Source organism: Castor canadensis, chromosome 14 (assembly GCF_047511655.1).
Source record: "Castor canadensis chromosome 14, mCasCan1.hap1v2, whole genome shotgun sequence".
In the NCBI taxonomy this organism is placed as follows: Eukaryota; Metazoa; Chordata; class Mammalia; order Rodentia; family Castoridae; genus Castor; species Castor canadensis.
In genome coordinates this window covers 28,466,024-28,472,995 of record NC_133399.1, presented here as the reverse complement: position 1 = coordinate 28,472,995, position 6,972 = coordinate 28,466,024, and the positions used below count along the sequence as shown (strand labels likewise).

The 6,972-nt window shown below is 31.8% G+C and overlaps 1 pseudogene; it reads right to left on the bottom strand.

Moving 5' to 3' along the window:
* Nucleotides 1-3,713: 3,713 nt before the first annotated feature.
* On the bottom strand, nucleotides 3,714-3,963 carry LOC109677821 (small ribosomal subunit protein eS21 pseudogene; annotated as a pseudogene).
* Nucleotides 3,964-6,972: the final 3,009 nt, after the last annotated feature.

Below are 6,972 nucleotides of genomic sequence, written 5' to 3'. Positions count from 1 at the left end.
CCATAAGGAAACTGATTCAAGATTTGGACAAAGGAAGTCAATAACATGAATTAGAAAATCAGCAACAAACAGGGATTCAGAAAAAAATCCAGAAATGTTAAAAATGAAAACTTCAAGAGATGCAAGCCAAAGGAATATGCAATGTATTTAACAAAATAATAGCAGAATATTTACCAAATCTTGGGAAAGAGTTGCCCATTCAGGTACAGGAAACTCCAGGACACAAAAGAGACTTAACCAAGTTAGAATCTCAATGTGACATATTGTCATTAAAACGACTAGCACAGAGAACAGAGAAAGAATATTGAAGGCTGTAGGAGAGAAAAAAATGTATAAAGGTAAATCCATCAAAATAACAGCAGACTTATCAACAGAAACCTTAGAAGCAAGAAGGACATGAAGTGAGGTATTTTGAACACTGTAAGGATACTATACCCAGCAGAAGTATCATTCAAAATTGATGGAGGAATATAAGTCTTCCACAATAAACAAAAATTAAAACAATATATGAACACCAAGCCCCACTACAGAAGATTCTGCAAGGAATTCTGCACACAAAAGATAAAAACAAACAAAACCACCAAAGGACAGAAGTTAACCTCAGGAGAAGAGACAAGTACTCAGGGAATAGCATTGAATGGGCTGCAGGCACTCAAATCCTTAAACAGAAAAACAACAAAATGGCAGGAACCACTACATATCTATTAATACTAACAGTGGATGTTAGTGAATTCAACTCCCCCATCAAGAGACTGTAGTAAAAAGGAAGATCCAAACATCTGTTGATTACAAGAGACACACCTTATTGATAGAAATAAACAATGGCTTAGGGTGAAAGTCTCAAAGATTTACCAAGCTAATCACCCCCCAAAATAGGCAGAGTAGTAATACTTATATATCAGACAAAGTTTATATCAAACTAACTTCAGTCAAAAGAGACAAAGAAAGTCACTTCATAACAATAAAAGGAGCAATAAATCAAGGGGAAATAAGCTTTTTTTACAATTTTCATTGTATTTAACACATTTAGTTAAATTTTTGAATAGGTACTTTATACATTTTGACAGTACTGTGAATTGGATTGTATTATTGACTACCTTTTCCTCAAGTTTCTTGTTGGTGCATAGAAAATCTACTGAGTTTGTATATTGGTTTCTATCCTGTGACTTTGTTGAAAGTGTATAGAAGACAAGGATTCTTTCAGTGGACTGTTTGGGGCCTTTCAAGTATAGGATAACATCACATACAAAAAGGGATCATTTCACTTTTCCTTTCCTATTTTGATCCCTTTTATTTCTTTCTCTTCCCTTATTGCTCAGCTCTAGAGTTCAAGCACTACTAAACAAGAGTGGTGATAGTAGGCAATATCTAGTCTTACTCCTTATTTTAGAAAAAATGCTTTCAGATTTTCTTCATTCAACATAATGTCATACATAGCTTTTATTAGGATGAGATATATTCCTCTTTTAAGCAGGCAATTATTTTAGCATGACAGGATAAACTTGATAGATAGGGAGAACATATTCATGTTTCTAACACAGGAAATGGATATAAGAAGGCTTCCATGTTCTGTCATGAGTTTTTAGAACTTTTATTATGGAGAGATGTTGGATTTTGTCAAAGTTTTTAATTTCTGGAGCTACTGAGGTACTTATCTGCTTATTTCCATAATCATATGTGATATTTATTAATATGGTATATGTTTCTTCTCTTATTGCTGTGTTGGGTGGGTGTACATTGTGCCATTTATAAAAATTATTTCAACATATCAAATATAGCCTAGTTGATTTGACTTCCTCCATCATTCTCCTTTCTTCCCCCTCCCTGATATGTAATATGTTAAATATATTATTTATATATTCATTCATCTTTGCATTCCTGTAATTAAACCAAATTGGTCATTACTCATGACCAATTTTAATGCCATTCATTTAGGTTTTGAAGTACATTATTGAGGATTTTGCATCTGCATACATAAAAATAATGACCTGTAGGTGTTTTTAATTTGTTGGGACTTTATTCAAAGTTTGTAAATGTTAATTTCCTTTATATTTTGTAAAATACTTTGAGGAGGCAATTGTGTAAATTTTTGAAAGTTTGGAAAGATTCAGAAGTAAAACTGTCTGCTCTGAGGCTTTATCTGTTGAGTGATTTTTAATTACTGTTTTAGACTCATTGCTTATTATTTATTTGTTTAGGTTACATGTATCTTTGAGGCTCAATTTTGATAGGTTGTATGTGTCTAGAAATTTACCCATTTCTCTGATATTATCCAATTTATTGTAATATAGTTTTCATAACAGTCCTGATGATTCTATGGATTTTATTGGATCTCTTGTATTGCCAAAACCTTATTTATAATTTTACTAGTACAAATACTTTTTCTTTCTTTTGATTAATTTGATTAAGAGATTGTAAGTCTTGTTTACACTTTGAAAGAACTATTTTATTGATACTTTGTAGTGTTCTTTTAGTTCCCATTCAATAATTTCAGCTCTAATCATTGCTAACTGTTTCCTTCTACTAATTTTGTGATAAGATTACCTTTGTTTTTCTAAGAATATAAGGTACATCATTATTTTTTTCTTGTTTATATCTGTGGATATTACTTAATTTCAAAATTTACAGCAGGAAACTACTCTGAGAGATCCACTTTCATTTTATCCCACAGGTTCTGGGTTGTGGGGTTTTCATTTTCATTTTCTCTTAGCTAATTTTAAAAATTCAATCCTTCTTTATTTAATGACCCACCAATCATTAGAAAGTGCAGTTTACATATGTATCTTTTATATAGCCTATTTTGCTATTAATTTGTGGTTGGATTCCACTATGGTCTGAGAAAAATGCAAATCGTTTCAAATATCAAGTTTGGTTACAACTTGATTTATATCCTAAAATTTAGCTATTTTGTAGGAGGTTCCATGGGATGTTGGGAAGAATGTGTGTTCAGGAGAACTTGGTTGGAATATTCAGTAATGTCTTTTATGTCCTTTGGTTCTACAGTGTTAATTCATTCTGAACTTTTGGTGTTATGTTTTATCTAAATGACCTCTCTACAGGTGAGTGGGTTATTGAAATCACAAACTATTACTGTGTTTATGTCCAGTAATGTATGTTTTATAAAACTGAGTGTATGAAGCTTTGGGACATATTTGTTGTCTACAAGGGAAAAACCTTACTGGCAAAGATACACACATACTGAAAATTAAAGGATGGAAAACAATATACCAAAGAAGTGGAAAATGAAAACAAGCAGGTGTAGCTATATTCACATCTAGTGACGTAAACACCAAAACCAAAAATTTCAAAAAAGGTTACAATGACACAATATATTAATGCATTGAATAAATTAATGGGATATACTGTTTGTGCACACAGTTTCTTAAAACAAACACTACTGTACATATAGAGACAAATAGGTTCAGGTGGAATAATAATGAGTATCTTCAGTACTCGACTGTCATTAATATTTAATATATCCAAGCACAAAGTTAACAAGGAAGCTTCACAGATAAACTTCACCCCTGAAAAAACAGACTTCAAGACATCAATAGAACATGTTATCCAACAGCAGCTGGCCTTACAATATACAGGAAAAATGGAATAATTTCTTATATTTTAAAATAATGAAAGAAACAAATTTTAAACAATACATTTTTTGGCTTCTCACTCTTTATTTGTGACAAATATTCCACACCCACAATTTCCTACAGTTAGAAGTTCTTTGAGACAATGCCCTCAGCCTTGGCCAATCAGAGAATGGAGTCATCTGATTCACCCATCCTGTGAATGGTCCCACAGATAGCATATGTCTTAACCTGGCCGTTAAACCTGCCTGTGACCTTATCAACCTCAGCCACATTCATCTGGATAGACGTGGTCCTTGGTACCAATGATGCGATTGCTGGTGGAGCACTTCCGCGGCATGTACAGGTCCTCAAACTCGCCTGCGTCATTCTGCATGTTGGAGCCGTGCCTGGTGCCTACAAAACGAGCACGAGGCTGGAGAAGAACAATACACTTTTGAATAATCAAAAAGTCATTGAAGGAAGATGGAAAGAAATTAAATAATTATTATCCTGAAATTAAAATGAAAGCACAATATACTAGTACATGTAGTACTGAAGAGCTATGGCAGAGATGAACCAATGTGGGTTGTAATACACATACACATGGAAACAACATAAGAAATCTCTCTGTTTAGATATCTTTATCTCAAAATAACACAAATACTCTGTCTTATTGTCTTTAATATTTTCTCTTTGACAAAATTGGAGAACAACAGGGTGGAACAGGTTCTGCCCAGTAGTGAGAGGGGGGCAGGAGTTGGCCCAAATAATGTATACACATGTAAATAAATGTAAAAATGATAAAATAATTGTTTTAAAAAACAGAGATTTCAAATACATACCTACTGATGAATTTCAAAATCTCAAGAAATCAAGAATGATGAAACATAGAAAAAATCAGGGCAAAAAATAATGAAAAATGACTAAAGCATCAATACAAAAAAATACATAAATCGATTATTGGTTCTTTACAAAGATAAACAGTGTTGACAAACCCTTAGCCTAACTAATGAAAACAAGGGTGAGAAGACACAAATTTATGAAATTAGAAAGGAAAAATCATAACATTACAACAGATAGAAATAGAACACTGAGTATCATTGTGGAATATTTTGAAAACATACTTCAGTAAATTTTAAATCCTTGAAGAAACAGAAAAATTCCTAGGTACATATAATTTGCAAATTTCAATGAAGGAAATATAAACATTAATAGATCTACATGCAGTAACAAAAATGCTCCCAATAAAGAAAAAGTCACTCAGTTATGATTTCAAAACTAAATTCTACCAGACTGCTAAAATCTAACAATGCTGATCAAAGTATCCTTAAAAAACAAATAGAAGATATGTTCCCAACTTATTCTATGATGCCAGTGTTACCTTGATACTAAAACATTAAAAGGACACAACAAAAAATATTATGCGCTATTTAACCTAAGGAACATAGATGCAAAAATTCTTAATGAAATCCTCACAAAGTAAAATCAACACATTGAAATGGTAGCATACAATGACCAAGGTGCTTTCATTCCAGTAATGAAAATATACTTCAATATAAGCAAGTCAATAAACATAATATATCACAAAAATAAAATCAGAGAAAAAAACTACACGGTCATATCAATAAACAAAGAAGTGTAGTGACAATAAAAGCCAGGAAGAAACAAAGAGTAGAAGGGGTACATTTCAACATAATGAAGCCTATATGACAAACCTAAGGCCAATATTATTAACAAATGGTGAAAATACTACTAACATTTTCACTAAATTAAAATCAAGGCAAGTTTTTCACTCTCTCCATTGTATTTCAATATAATGTTTGATAACTTAGCCAGAACTTACACACTCCATGGTAGGAAAGCAAATCTTTGATTAGAATTTGTGAGGGACCAGAGCAGAATTTCTTCAAACCAACTCACCAATGCATACAATAACCATGAACCATGACAATCATCACTATCCATAAGGTTAAATCTAATTAAAACAAAAACATGATAACACAGCATGTCTCTAAGAATGGCTATTAAAAGGAAGAATGATGAGAAGTATTGGTGAGAATGTAGAGAAATGTGATTCCTGTACTTGGATAAAAATATAAATTAGTATACACATTAAGGAAAATAATATGGGGGTTCCAAAAACATAGTAAAATTACTATCTTAAGATGCAAGATTTTTCTACTGCTTATATTTCCAAACCTCTGAAATTGGTATATCAAATTTTATGTTGAATCTTATTATCACTGCCACATTATTCACAATATTCAAGATACGTAATCAACCTCTTAAATATTATCATTAAATTAATTGGTAAATATATGTGATGTAATGTATATTCATACATGTACATGTCTATGTATATGTATGTGTGTATATCCAAACACACATTTGAACATTATTTACATGGGAAAGAAAGTATATTCTGACATTTTCTACAGCATACATGATCCTGTGTAACACTATATTAGGAGAAATGAGTCGATCATAGAAAGACAAAAATTGCATGAAGAAATATATATGTGGCTACAAAAAAGGGTAGAATTCACAGAAGAAAAGAGAAAAATGGTGACTCCTAGAGGCTGTGTTGCAGGAGATGGGGCAGAGAATGATCAAAGGACACTAGATTTCATTTAGATGGGAGGAGAAACATCAAATTGACATAGTGTGCATGATGTTGACTACAACAAATATTGGTAAGTTACAAAATTGAAAAATATTAAGACATCCTATGGTATATTTGAAAAACAGATATTGAAGAAGAGTTTAGTACTTTTACTGTTTAAAGACATTTATAGAAAAAGTATAACAATGTACACAGTTACAAAATGAGCAAAACCCTAAACATCCTCCACAGATGTTATATCATTTGCCAAGAACACATGAAAAGGTCTTCTATTATTCATAGATAAATATAAATCAAAAGCACAGTAACATAACTTGCCACAGGAGGCTACATTTGTAATAAAATTTAAAGTGACAAGTATCATCAATGATGCAAACATAAAAATTCTCACACATTAGAATTTAAAACATACCAGGTACTAAGAAAAAGTTGGCTATTTCTCAGAATGTTAAATATACATTTAACATAATCTTTCATGGTTCAATTCCTGTATATATTACCCAAATTCTTGTCAAGAATGTAGTCATGATGTGTTCAGCAACTTTAGGGAATGCATGGTTCAGTTATTTCATAACTGGACAACTAGGATAGAGTGCACATACACAAACAAAACTGGATACATCACACGTGCTGCAATACTAGGAGAATGTCATCACATATGTAGTCTGTCATTGATTAGGATATTATAATATGATTAATAAATGTGTGTGCATACCCATCATAGCACTATTCAAAATAGACAAGAGATGAAATTTCAAAATGTCCATCAGTGAATATCTG